At 45.6% G+C, this 14,263-nt stretch overlaps 1 long non-coding RNA gene across 1 annotated transcript; it reads right to left on the bottom strand.

Moving 5' to 3' along the window:
• Positions 97-14,198, bottom strand: LOC110261202. The gene is made up of 5 exons (XR_002345110.1): positions 13,778-14,198; positions 11,201-11,745; positions 10,690-11,061; positions 6,497-6,695; positions 97-2,229 (listed from the first exon to the last, which is right to left on the bottom strand). It is a non-coding gene; the product is annotated as an uncharacterized LOC110261202 (long non-coding RNA).

The raw sequence follows: 14,263 nt of genomic DNA, 5'->3' as shown, positions 1-14,263 counted from the left end.
CTGGGTCCTTAACCCACTGAGCAAGGCCAGGGATAGAACCCGCAATCTCATGGTTCCTAGTCGGATTGGTTAACCACTGCGCCACGACAGGAACTCCCAGAATATCAGGGTTTTAAACGTCAAAGATAATGATTCCAAAGGTGAGTCTCTCTGGGACTGACACTTTACGTTTACCACTTGCATTTACTTTCGAAATCAAAGTCTTTTAATTTTCCTTTCTGTGAAAGAATTTATTCCTGCTATTATACTTCAGGCAGGCAAGACAAAAGAAAAAATTTACTTTGGTTAAAAACAAATTCTGCATCCCAATGCTATTATTCAAATTCAGTTCACACATCTTCCCAGAAACTTAATTCTCACTGGTCTCCTTGCTCTCCAGCCATGTGAGGAAGTTAGAAGCCTCGCCACTTTTCCTCCATCCAGTGAGAAAGTCCTTGGTAGCTGGAAAACCCTCTCCAGACCCCAGGGAAGAAACCAGACATTCCCAGAAAGAACCCTGTGGCTTTGTCATGCCATGCCTGGCTAGGCCCCACATTGGGTCACAAGAAGTCCAGGGTCCTGTCCCAAATCTGCCTCAGGGCCTAAGGGAGGAACCAGGAAAGGGACCTGGAGTATCTCCCAAGCTTACTCCCCTAAAGCGCCTGGAGAAGACTTACTGCTTGTTGTCATGAACTGCTCCATTCTCAACTCTGGCTGCAAATTAGAATCTCAGATTCCTGCGGAATTATGATCAATTGTTCTGGGAACCAGTAATTTTCAAATCTCACCAGATAATTTTGATGTTGGTTTCTCATCAGACAATAGTTTGCACATTTCAGCTGGAATAAGAATCCATGGTGGGGCAGGTCTGGGTGGAGCCTGGGAATCTGCTTGGCTTAACCTGCAGCTCTATGGGATCTGGCACAGCCGGCCACGCAGTCTGGGGCAGACGCTGTCAGCAGCTGCCATCTGGAGGCACCCAGCCCCACCCATTGCCCAGGTCAGCAGCCTGACCTAAGGAGCAAAAATACTGGAAAGGTCCAGAGTCCCCGAAACAAAGGCTGCAGTTGTTTACAAGCTCAGATTTGTCTATCCCACACTGACACCGCAAAGGGAGGAGGAAAGGTGCGGTGTATGTTGATGGTGGTATACAGGACACACCCCTCCTTTCCTATCAAGCGATAGGGTGCATCAGGCCCTTATGAGTTCCTCCTTTCCCACAGACACCATGTCCCCAGATAATTTATTAATCCCTTAATATCTGGCGAATTTCAAAGAAGCGTTTGGGGACATTCACACATGAAGTGTCACAACACACTGAAGTCATGTGGTTCTTTTACCTTCATCCATCCTCTGCTCACTCCATTTTTATTCACTCAGCTTAAACTCTGTGGCAGAAACATTTTGTCTTTCCTGACATACATATACTGGAACGTCAGAGTTTGTCGTGGTCAGGGACAAGGCTGTCAGGCAGGTCAGCTCTGCTCAGTTATCTACAGCTTCAGTCCCCAGTGTGTACACAGATGATCTTATTCATCAGCGACAAGAAAACTAGTCCTTCCAGGAGGCAGGACACAGGCTGCCCCACTGCTCACACTCACCCTCCCCAGCTTTTCGGATGCAAGACGGTGTAGAATGACCAAGTCAGGTCATCTTATCTGCTGAGACCAGGCAGCATCAAGCACTCCCGTGGGCAGAACCAGATGGGCGATGACAGAAGAGTGGTCATCTCTAGGTCAACTCAGCCCATGAGCATTTAGGAAGGTGGAGCAGACAGCAGCTGGGCTTGCGGGAGGCTTGCCTGCATTTCATATTCTTTTGTGGCCTTTTGCACCGTAGATAATGCACTTTTGCTTTTTAAGTCCTGAAGTGGGTTTGGATCTTCTATAAAGGAGGGCCCACCACTTTAAAACGGCCATATGGTACCACTTGCACTGCTGAGGCTGCAATGCAATTATTCAGGTGCCTTCATTTGTTTCGTAAAGGATGCAGTCCATTCTTTGCTCCAAATGTATTCTTCTCTGTATTTCCATTCCGAAAAGAAAGAGAACCACAGTGACTTGCGGAATTCTCCATGTGACTTGAGCTTGCTGAGGGCAGCGAATGGGCCTGTCTCTCAAGGGACCCCCAAAGTGCTTTGCCCTTACTGGACCCTTGTAACTCTTTTGAATCAAAGGATTAGTCAACCGACGACATTACTTGGTTCCATCCAAATTGAATTGTGCTTCCACGGCTTGCAATTGAAGGCTTCTAAGAGACATTAATGACATAGAAAACAGTAGTTTATGGATTGCAACATCTGTTAGTGGCAGAAATCACAGATTTGCAAACAATTCTGACAAAAGGGAGGTATGTTAAAAGGCATCATGCCTTGTGAGGTGCTGGCTGACTTCCTGGCACAAACGTTTTGTGGTACTTTGACTTGTATTTCCCTGCCCAGTGAGGCATGATGCTCAGAACGTTGACCCAGAACTTCTTTGGCCAGTCGTGGGAGGCTGTGTGTGCACACACGCACGGGATAGGAAATTGAGAATATTTTAATGGCGCTCCAAAAAAAGACATCTGTTTTCCAAAAATGTTTCTGTTTGGCACAAACATGTATTCTGATTCCTCTAAATGATGGCAGGCATTGACATTAATGGAGATCTAAGTTTCATTAGGAGCTCTTTCCTGGTTCTGTGAAAGGTGTAATCACCATGCAAGTATGATACCAATATTCTGCCAGGGAAGTTTGTCCCTCTAGAGCCTTAAAGAAAAGGCTCACCTTGGAGTTCCCACTGTGGCTCAGTGGTTAACGAATCCGACTAGGAACCATGAGGTTGCAGGTTCGATCCCTGGCCTTGTTTAGTGGGTTAAGGACCCGGCGTTGCTGTGAGCTGTGGTGTAGGTTGCAGACACGGCTTGGATCTGGCGTTGCTGTGGCTCTGGTGTAGGCTGGCAGCTACAGCTCCGATTAGACCCCTAGCCTGGGAACCAATATATGCCATGGGAGAGGCCCTGGAAAAGGCAAAAAGACAAAAAAAAAAAAAAAAAAAAAAAAAGAAAAGAAAAGGATCACCTCTCAGGGCTGCCACCATTGACATGTTACATTTAACTTAAAAATCTTTCCCCAAATGAGATTTCCCTTACTATGCAGGATACCTTAATAGTTTCCATTCAATGCTACTCCATCTTTCAAAACGCTGGTCACATTCACTGTTGATTACCTGACACACTAATGGACTGTGGTCGACACTTGGAAAAATACTGCAGTAGCAAAATGAAAAACGTCCCCAGGAGCTCCCATCGTGGCTCAGTGGTTAATGAACCTGACTAGTATCCATGAGGATACAGGTTCAATCTCTGGCCTCACTCAGTGGGTTAAGGATCCAGCATTGCTATGAGCTGTGGTGTAGGTTGCAGATGAAGCTCAGATCCCGAGTTGCTGTGTCTGTGGTTTAGGCCGGTGTCTACAGCTCTGATTAGACCCCTACCTGGGAACTTCCATATGCTGCAAGTATGGCCCTAAAGAGCAAAAAAAAAAAAAAAAAAAAAAAAAGGTCCCCAGTAGGAAGCCACAAAGACTGCTTGGGAAAGTTGTGATCCAGAACATCCACCCCCAGAGTGTCCTCATCAACCGTGGCCTACAGCTCACAGTCTGGGAAGCTGGGCTGTCTGGATGCACTAAGGCGGCAGCACCCTGTGCTCACAAGATGAGTAGGGATGGGAGAGGGCTTTGAATTCTTCCCTGTTAGCAAAGCACCATCAGGAACAAGCGACCTCTCCCAGCTCTTAGCTCATAGAAGAACACTGCCCTTCCTTTGAGATGAAACTCAAATGTCACTTTCATGAAACTTTCCTTTACCTCCTACAGTTCAAAGTCCTCTTTCCCTCTTCTCCACATCTGCAGCACTAAACCCACATCTCACTTTGTACACGTAACACTTCTCTAAACGGTGTATAAGTTGTGATTTGACCTTATCTCCTTTACTGACTGTAAGTAGCTTGAGGACTGTTACAATGTCTACTCATTTTGCGTCCCTGATCTAGCATGGTACCTTGCATATAGCAGGTGCATGATTGATATATAGTATGTACACAAGAAGGCCAGAGAAATACCTGGAAGCTGAGAATGATTTACCTTTGAGAAAGTGTCACTAAAATTCTGTAAAGACTCATTTATCCAGCATTGATATTCCCACACCTCTTACCTTCTGTTTCCCCATCCATTCCTCCATTCTTCTATTCCTGCATCCATCCATGTATCCATCCCTCCATCCACCCCTCCCTTCCTCCCTCCATCCCCCCAGCCATTCGCCCATTCCTCTGTCCACCCATCCAGCACTTACTGAGATTCTACTGTGATCCTTTGCGAATCACTATGGTTACTAAGGTGAATTAGACAGTCCCTGCCTCTGAATTCCAGAGTCTTGTGGGGCAGACAACAAAGTAGAGAGTAATGACAACACAGTATGCGAAGTGCTAAGAGGCAAGGCAGCTGACCGTTTGCTGACTGTCACTGTAATCTAGTGCTCTCTCTCACCATACATTTTGTCTACATCTCTCAAACTTCTTAAACTCTGTTCCCCCAGCAAAATTTTTGTTAAGGTTTATATCCTACAGTTTGTATTACAAAAACCATAGCAGTGCAAAAATGTAAAATTGTTATAATACCGAATACAGTTTTTTCAAAGTATTTTCATCTATCTAAAGTTGGAGTTGTTAAAACAGGAATTACAAGACAGTGTGAAAAGCAAACCCTTTAAGTTGAATAATCTCACTTTACTGATGAAACTCTTCAAAGGCTTCTCTTTGCCTTAAGGATAAAATGTGAACTGAGGTCTTACCAAGTTGAAAGGTTTCTGCATGGCCTGGCTTCCCCACACTCCTGTTTTTCTTGCCGTGCCCCAGCCAAGGTGGTCCCCTACCATCCCTGTGCTGGTACGCTCTTCCTCCATCCCTTGGTGGAATGAGGGTTGAGGGGTGCAGCCTAAAATCTCATCAGAAAGCTTTTCCCTGACTGTCTTGCATAAAGACAGTTGCTGGCCATTATTTCTGTCACAGGATTCCCATCTTTTCCTTCACAGACTTAATCACAATGCATAAATATTTCACTTGATTGCTTGTTTCTCTTGCCAGACTAGGAGCTCCACAAACTGTTCTGTTCACCAGTTTATTCCCAGAGCCCCACATGGTAGATACTTTATATTTTCTGAATAAATGAATGCTAAGGGTGGCTCACAGAAACAGCACCCACTTGCGAAGACAGTCTTCCACCAGCGCAGGAAAGGCCTGTGCAGAACGCAGCAGTAGAACAACAGCGCCACCAAGCGGACATGCACTATTTCCAAAGGCATCTGTTCCTTTCCAGAAATCTCGGCAGTACTGGGCTGTTCAGGGTATTTAAAGGTGAATCACAATCCACTAAACTAGCTAGCTTTCTTTCTCTTTCTCTCTCTCTCTCTCTCTCCCTCTTTCTTTCTCTTTCCCCCCCTTCCTTCTTCCTTTCTCTCTTTCCTCTTTGCTTTTTTTTTTTTTTTTTTTTTTTTTTTTTTGGTCCTTTTATGGTCGCATACTCGGCACAAGAAGGTTCCCAGTTCCCAGGTTAGGGGTCAAATCTGAGCTGTAGCCGTTGATCCACACCACCACAGCAAGGCCAGATCCGAACCATGTCTGCAACCTACATTACAGCTCACTGGCAATGCCAGATCCCCGAACCACTGAGCGAGGTCAAGGATTGAACCTAGTCCTCATGAATGCCAGGCAGATTTGTTTCCGCTGAGCAACAACGAGAACTACTTTTTCTTTTCTCTATTAAAAAATCCACGAGTTCCTGTTGTGGCTCAGCGGAAACGAATCCAGCTAGGAACCTTGAGGTTTCGGGTTCGATCCCTGGCCCTGCTCAGTGGGTTAAGGAACGGGCATTGCTATGAGCTGTGGTGTAGGTCGCAGACACCTCCTTGCTGTGGCTGTGGTATAGGCTGGCAGCTGTAGCTCCAATTTGATCCCTAGCCTGGGAACCTCCATATGCCATGGGTGCGGCCCTAAAAAGCAAAAAGCAAATACAAAAACAAAAACAAAAAAAATCCAAGTTCTGTGGTGGCTCAGTGGGTTAAGGAAACTGCATTGTCATTGTTATGGCTCAGGTCACCACTGTGGTGTCTGGGAACTTCCACATGCCCAGGGCTAGGCCAAAAAATAAAAAAAGAAAAGAAAAGAAAAAAAAAATCCCCAAACTGCCCTCAAATGTCTCCCACCTCTGCTTCTCCACAAAGCAGGACATTTTGAAGGCGTGTTGAGGCAGCTAGCTAGGCCAGCTTTGGGCGTTACTATGGTAACTTTTCCCTTTTTTGCTAATCATTTGGAAACCTTACATTTCCAAATCTGCACGCTTTCAAAGTCTGCTTGCTTTTACTTTGTTTTTCAAGCTTTGCTTTGACTTACCATATTTAATTTGCTTCACCTTCTAATTGGTTAAATGAATTGTTATTAAAATTCCCCAAGGAGTCAGTAGGAATCTGCATATTGAGAGACATACCTGCATTCTGGAAGCATGGGTAATTCCCACCTGATCACTTCACAAGGTCTTAAAACACTTTAGGGTGTTGCTGCTGAGCCACTGAGGACAATTCACGTTGGCCTGGAAGCTGCAGCAGGCAGCTCACGTCTTAGAGTGACGCTGGAAAAGCTGACTTTGTCTCCCCATTCTCTATCTCACTTCTCCATCGCTGTTCGCCCTGGGTTCGAGAAAAGTGAACCTGATTGCCCATAGCACCTGCTTGTTTTCTCTCATTAGTCGCCCCTACTGGACAGAAGAACAATGTTCCGTGCTCAATTAGAATGACACAAAAATGCATCCCTGAGGTCAGTCCATTGCAGACAGTAGACATAAGAGCAGACATGCCTTTAGTTGGGAATGGCAGGGCCCCTGCCTCAGTCTCAAGACACAGAAAGTGGGATGATTTAGGGAGGCTGCACAGGGTATGCCTGTAGGGCAGGCAAATGGAAGCGTTAAGTAAAGGAAATGCAGGCAAATAGGGATTACAAAAAAGCTGCTGGGATTGACAGAGCTGCCAGAGCTCCTGCGAAGAAGGTGAAGTCATTTGCATTGTGAGGAAAAATAGATCTGGCACCCTCTTAAGCAGTATACACAACTTTAGGGGCCATGTTGTCCTTTGAGTAAAAATTAGGGAAGGAATTTCTCCCAGAAAAGGGAGTGCCCTTTCTGGAAAGGGGTACTTGCTTCCACCGCCTCCCATTTTTATTTATTTATTGTCTTGTTAGGGCTTCACCTGTGGCACATGGAAATTGCCAGGCTAGTGGTCAAATCAGAGCTGCAGCTGCCGGCCTACACCACAGCCACAGCAACGCAGGATCCAAGCCGTGTCTGTGACCTACCCCACAGCTCAGGGCAACCCCAGATCCTTAACCCACTTAGGGAGGCCAGGGATCAAACCCACATCCTCATGGATATTAGTTGGGTTTGTTACCACTGAGCCACAACAGGAACTCTGCATTTTATTTTTTTAAGTAGTAAAAAGTGGTGGTGGTTTTATCCGAATCCATGTCCCTTATAAAAGGGAAGCAAATCAAATAACACAGAACTGTACATAGAAAAACAAAAGTTTTCTCATCTCTCTTACCCCTTTTTACTCATCTCTCCTTAGGAGGTCCTCTTGGAGCAGTTTGGTGTATTTTCAGTGTGTATTATGTGTGTGTGTATGTGTGAGAGAGAAAGAGACAGACAACTAAGGCATACGATTCAACTTTTGGACTCTATGATCTTGTGCAATTTCCAGAGCACAGTTTTTGTTGAGGCTTTAATGTGGTCTCACGTACAGCCTCCTTGATCTGGTCCTGTTTTGCTGCCCCCAGAATCTCATCCACATCCCCACTGCCAGTCCAGCAGGCTTCCCTACATACGATGCCCCTGCTTCTTGCCTGTTGGATCTGTGTATCCTGGACACACAGTCTGGATTTTGTCCACGCCTTTCTGCCACCTCTGGTTCTTTTTAACAGCCAGCTCTGATGCTGACCAGAATCATTTCTCCTGAGTAAAATCCACCCCTCCTTTACTTTCAAAGTCCCAAGGCTCCCCCAGAGGCTTCCATGGAGTGTCCTTATCTTTACGTGTGACCCAAATTCCAGCTGCCTTCCCTAGGGTATCTATATGGACCCTACCTGTCCTGAACTCTCCTCTCCTTTCACCAAATTTGTTATCTTGCTGCTTTAACATCAGGCTTGACTCTTTGAACACTAGGGTTCCCCAAACTGAATAAATGGGGGGCTCATCCATTACACACACAATCTATTTGGTTGACATTTTATATAAAGACAGCCTTTCTTTATTTATTTTTACTTTTTTTTTTTTTTTTTTTTTTTTTTTTTTTTGTCTTTTTAGGGCTACACCCATGGCATGTGAAGGTTCCCAGGCCAGGGGTTGAATCAGAGCTGTAGCCACTGGCCTACACCAAAGCCACAGCAATGCCAGATCTGAGCTGCGTCTGCGACCTACACCACAGCTCGTGGCAATGCCGGACCCTTAACCCACTGAGCAAGGCCAGGGATGGAACCTCTGTCCTGATGGATACTAGTCTGATTTGTTTCTGCTGAGCCATGACAGGCCAAAACAGCCATTTTATTTAAGAATAAAATAAGGAAAACAAGGAGTTCCCTCGTGGCTTGGCGGTTCAAGGGTCCAGCACTGCCACTGCTGTGGCTTGGGTTACTGCTGTGGCACAGGTTTGATCCCTGACCCAGGGAACTTCGACATGCCACAGGCATGGCCTCCCAGAATTAAAATAAGAATAAGGGGGAAAAGTGTCCTTATTGTAAACCCTGCCACAGTAGATCCACGATCAGATTGTTTGGCATTTTGCTTCTGAGTGGATTGTGCTATCAGATGGCTACTACGTCTGCCTCCCTGTGCTCGCCACCCCACCCCCCATGTATCCCGCCACATCATTTATTTTTACCTATAATTTCTTTCACATCGATCGCAAAAGTGTTTATTCAGGGCAGAACCCTGTGATAGGCACTGAAAGGGATATGAAAAAGCCACGGGCCAACTCTTTTTAAAAGGTGTTAATTGGATTTTTCCCCTGTAAAGCCCCCCATAGCATTTTATTTCCCAACTCTGCTTCTCACAGTCAACTTCATTTGCCCATTTAATGCAATTTGCTTCTCATGATAAGATTCTATTAAGTGATTATTAAGACATTCTGAGTTACTTCAGCCAAGCACGTCTATAATCATTACCTAACTCCTGGGGGTGATGCGAGGTGTAATTAGTTAAAGCTCACTGTTGCCTCCCAGCATCCGGAACTACAAACAGAGCCCACTTCTCTGCTTCCACACGCCAAGCCAAGAGCCCTGAACTTACTCAGCAACAGGACCAACACAGCTGCTCACATTTACATAAATCCCACAGATCTGTGTTTAATGACAGTCAATGTCAGGTCTGCGGAAACAGACAGCATACTCAGCATACGTTTGGCTATCTCTACTTCTTTAATTGAAGTACAGTTGATTCACAATGTTATATCAGATTCAGGTATATAACATAGTGATTCCATGTTTTTATAGATTGTATGCCATGTAAGGTTCTCATAAAATATTATCTATATTCCCTTTGCTGTGCCATATATTCTTATAGCTTATTTTATGCACAGTAGTTTATACCTCTTAATTCCCTACCCCTATCTTCCCTCCTCACCCTTGCCAACCTCTAGTTTGTATTTTTTTTTTTTTGGCCATCTCTGCTGATATCAAATTATACCCCTAAGGGTTGATTTCTGTGGGTCCCTAAGCCATACTATACAATAGTCTCAATCTTACTATTAATTAAACAACAAACAAAAAAATCTTCAACTAAAAATTAAAGTAGGGGAGTTCTCGTTGGGCTCAGCAGGTTAAGAACCAGACATAGCATCCTTGGGGATGCAGATTTGATCCCTGACCTCGCTCAGTGGCTTAAGGAACCAGTGATGCTATGGGCTGCCATGTAGGTCGCAGATGCAGCTTGGATCCAGTGTTGTTGTGGCTATGACTGTGGTGTAGGCTGGCGGCTGTATCTCTGATTTGACTCCTGGCCTGGGAACTTCCATCTAGTGCAGGTACATCACTAAAATGGAAAAAAAAATTAAAGTAGGTTGAAACAAATTAACCCAGCACTCTCCTCAAACCTCCCATTCTTTCAGTCTTTCAGAAACACTTAGCTCTTACTGTATAGGAAGCACTAGGCTGGGATCTAAGGCTACAAGGTTCAGGAAGAAAGTCACCCCTCTCCAGGAATTTATAATCAGTAAACTACACAAACTGTAATAAAGGCTTTTGGCAAATTTTACCATTTACTCAAGAACCTACTTGGTATTAAAAGAATGGGGAGGTAGGAGAGAGGGAGAGAGAAAGAGGAAACTTTACCTCAGAGTGGTTTAGCTACTTCATTGATGAAAGTACTTGAGTCTGGAGTTCCCGCTGTGGCTCAGCAGAAACGCATCTGACTAGTATCCATTAGGATGTGGGTTCGATCCCTGGCCTCACTCAGTGGGCTAAGGATCTGGCGTTGCCTTAAGCTGTGGTGTAGGTCGCAGACCAGCATGGATCCAGTGTTGCTGTGGCTGTGGCATAGGCTGGCAGCTGTAGCTCCCATCTGACTCTTAGCCAGGGAATCTTCATACGCTGTGGGCGCAGCCCTAAAAAGCAAAAAAAAAAGTACTTTAAGTCACATACCAAGGTCCCAGAGGTCCTGGCGTCTGCCCCCTCATGGTGGGCTCATTTTTAGTCCCCTGGAAGATTAGAAGCAGCTAATTAGAAGGAGAGAACTGCTTCAGTAGCAGCAGATGACAGTGAGAAAGGACAGGGGTGATGTCTCTGTAATAGGAATCAGGATGAAAAACTGAAAAAAGAAACCAGAATTCACAGAACACTGGGGTGCAGGCCCACTTAGCTTAAGGGCCAAGAACTCTGCAGACTCCAGCAGGTCCTCGGGGCTCCTCTGCCTTATAGCGCCGATGCAGACATTTATTTCCATAGAACCATCACAGAAAAGTTTCCTCCGTGGCTGCCAGGCAAAAGGAAATAGGTCATAGAGGATGATTTCCACTGGGGGAAAAAAAAAAAAAACATTGCTAGAAATTTAAGTCAGTTCTTCAAATGATCAAAATCAGTTCTGAAAGTCATGCTTCGGTAGCAAGATGACAGGAGACAAATGGTAGCTTAGGCGAAAGAAGTGTGTGCTCACCATTTTTGCTGCTCCTGAACAGATCTGGTGCCTTTGAGAGGTGGTGAGCATCCTGTGGCTGAGAAGCTGTTTAAGCAATGTCTGGATAGTGTCACGCGGGGAGGCTGCTGAGGATACTACAAACGGCGGCCTGACGCTCGTTTTGTACAGCCTGGGAGCTAAGAATGATTTTTAGTGTTTTAAAGTGTAAAAAGGAGTTCTATTAGCTTTTCAGTGAGGACGGTTGCTCAGTTTTGCCTCTCGAACTGGAAGCTTGCAGTGCCTGCTGGCGGGTCTGGGTCCCATCCCTGCTCTTAAGGGGTGGTTCTCCCACAACTCTGAGGTCCTGGGATCTGCACATGCTCACGTTGCTATGAGGCCTCCATCCAAGCTGCTCGGTAGCAAAGCCACTTCCCAGGGCGATGGAGCATCCTTGCAGGAGACAATGCGGTCTCTGGAAATACATCTGGACTCAGCAAGGAGGCCGTGCTTGTTTTCAGATACATGTGCTGGATTTCCTCTTTCTTCCAAAACTGAATGTTATACTTTCAGATTTTATTCCTTGGCTGGGGAGAAAGACAATTCAATGAGCTCCAGCAGGCAAACAGCAGGAGCAGGGCGTGTCACAGTCACCCAGGTAACTTCTCACATCACTGCCCGGGAACACTTCCCAGGGGATCCAGAAGCCGAGGGTCGGTGACCCCTGAACCACACTTCAGAGTCCCCCCAGAGAAGATGGTAGGGACAAAGGCCAGAGACTGTTCTGTTATTTTTACTTGAAAGGAGTAATGCCCTTAAGAAAATGAAAGTGTTCACATTTCTTCATTTTTTTTTTTTTTTCAAGTATAAGGGTAAAAGAATCTTAGCTTAGAGAAATACTATCTGCACCTGTTCTGCCTTTGCAGAGGGATTATCAACCCTTGAAAGGCTCTGGTCCCCGAGCATGCTGGGGGCAAGAAGAAAAGGGCTCATCTTGTGACAGTCCCAGGTGAGAGGTGCTGCTTTCAGGGAGGAGAAGCAAAGGGGGAGGAAACCCTGACAGCCCAGTTAAGCTTAGCTTAAGGCAATAAATTCCAACTGCTTGGAGTTTGAGCCAAGGCTACAGCTGTCTTTAGGGGATTTCATGATCTCTGAGGATGAATGTTTCAAGTTGGTTTTTAAAATATGTATCTATGTAATTACAAGTTTAATTTCTATGTCTGTGAGCCTGTTTCTGTTCTGTATATAGATTCATTTGTATTATCTTTTAAGTTTTTTGGTTGTTTGCTTTTGTTTTCGCTTTTTAGGGAGACACCTGTGGCATATGGAGGTTCCCAGGCTAGGGGTCTAATTAGAGCTACAGCTGCCGGGCTACACCACAGCCACGGCAATGCCAGATCCGAGCCGCGTCTGCGAGCTACACCACAGCTCAGGGCAACGCTGGGATCAAACCTGCATCCTCATGGATACTAGTCGGATTTGTTTCCACTGCACTACAATGGGAACTCCATTTGTATTATTTTTAAATTCTATATAAATAAATTAAAAAAATCCATCTATATATGTTTGTGTCTTTCCCAGAGTATGATGGGTCACTTTGGACACTACAGCATGCAGTATATAACATTAAAAAACACACATTGGGAATTCCCCCTGTGGCTCAGCAGGTTAAGAATCTGACTAGTATCCATGAGGATGCAGGTTCTATCTCTGGCCTGCCTCAAGGGGGTTAAGGATCCAGCGTTGCTGTGGTTGTGGTGGGGCCTGGTAGCTGCAGCTCTGATTCGACCCTTAAACCTAGGAACTTCCATTTGCCACAGGTACGGCCAAAAAGACCAAAAACAAACAAAGCAAATAAAACAACGCCCCACATACATTGTATGTATATTTAATTGCTTCAAGGAATTTTTCCCATGTTGTGTACACGTTCAAGCACATAACACAAATACACACACACACACCAGCTCAGTTCTCTGTGACTTCAACTACTCCCTCCTACCCTACCGTGTGCCAGATTACAGGTGCATAGAGGCAAAGTTTACTGCCTCCAAAGGGCCAAACTCTTGGCACAAGCCCTTCTAGGGTTCTCCACGTCTTTCATTTCAGAACACATGAGCACAAAAGGCTTATGGTTATGCCACGTTTTGCTAAACATCAATCTTGTGACCCAAGTTATTCTTGAAAACTGTTTTCACCCACTGTGGGTGTTTTCACTGTAACTGTTTTCATAAGCATGTGAGAGGCTAGAAATATCAACATATCTTTTAGAGTTAAATTATGATCAGGAGACTGCAAAGAGCTCTGACTGTAGGTCTAGGCTTCCAGGTACCCTGCTCCCCTCCCCTCTTCTCTTTAGACCCCTGCCCTTCCTCTTTATTCTCTCTCTCTCTCTCTCTCTCACACACACACACACACACACACACACACACACGATCTCAGGCTTCAGAGATGGTCTTGGACCAGGTGTATAATAATCTGGCCGGGCATATCCCCTCTGTCACAAAATCCTGTCTTCTTCCCAAGCCTTTCTCCTCTCCCTCCCCTCGTTCCCTGTCTCACAGTCAGAACTCAGCTGTGAGTGAAAAGAGCTGGCACTCAGCAGATGGTTGCAGGCAGTACCTTTGCACAACCTGGACGCCCACTCCTCAGCAGAAAGAAGCCGGCAGCACCATATGTCGGGGCCGTGAACGTTGCCAGCAGAAGGGGAGCTTTGTTCTTTTGTTGGGTTTGTTTTGAAAGGAAACATAAATAATACACACCCACAACTCCTTCCCCGGCAATCTGGGCAGAGCTTGCTGGCAGGCCTTGCGGTGGCTCAGAGGCACCGAATTGTTCCCTGGTCATGGCTGGGTACAAGTGCTGGCCTTGGCCACCAGATGGATGAAGTCTGATTAATTGTCAACGGTTAATAGTCCACCTAGTGCTTTTCTCATATTTAATCAGTGAATGAGCTTTTTGCTGAAACCATCGTGTTGTCCTTTAGAAGGTAAGATCCTGGTTTTCACACAATCCCCAAATTTCCTTACAAAGTCCAACGGAGCCATGGATGTTCCCACCTCCTTGGCCCAGGTTGGGGAGGAAGAGGGGGTAGGAGTGGGGAGGGCC

This window comes from Sus scrofa, chromosome 6, assembly GCF_000003025.6.
Source record: "Sus scrofa isolate TJ Tabasco breed Duroc chromosome 6, Sscrofa11.1, whole genome shotgun sequence".
Classification (NCBI taxonomy): Eukaryota; Metazoa; Chordata; class Mammalia; order Artiodactyla; family Suidae; genus Sus; species Sus scrofa.
Note: the sequence above shows the minus strand (reverse complement) of the source record. Positions and strands in the feature narration are given on the sequence as shown.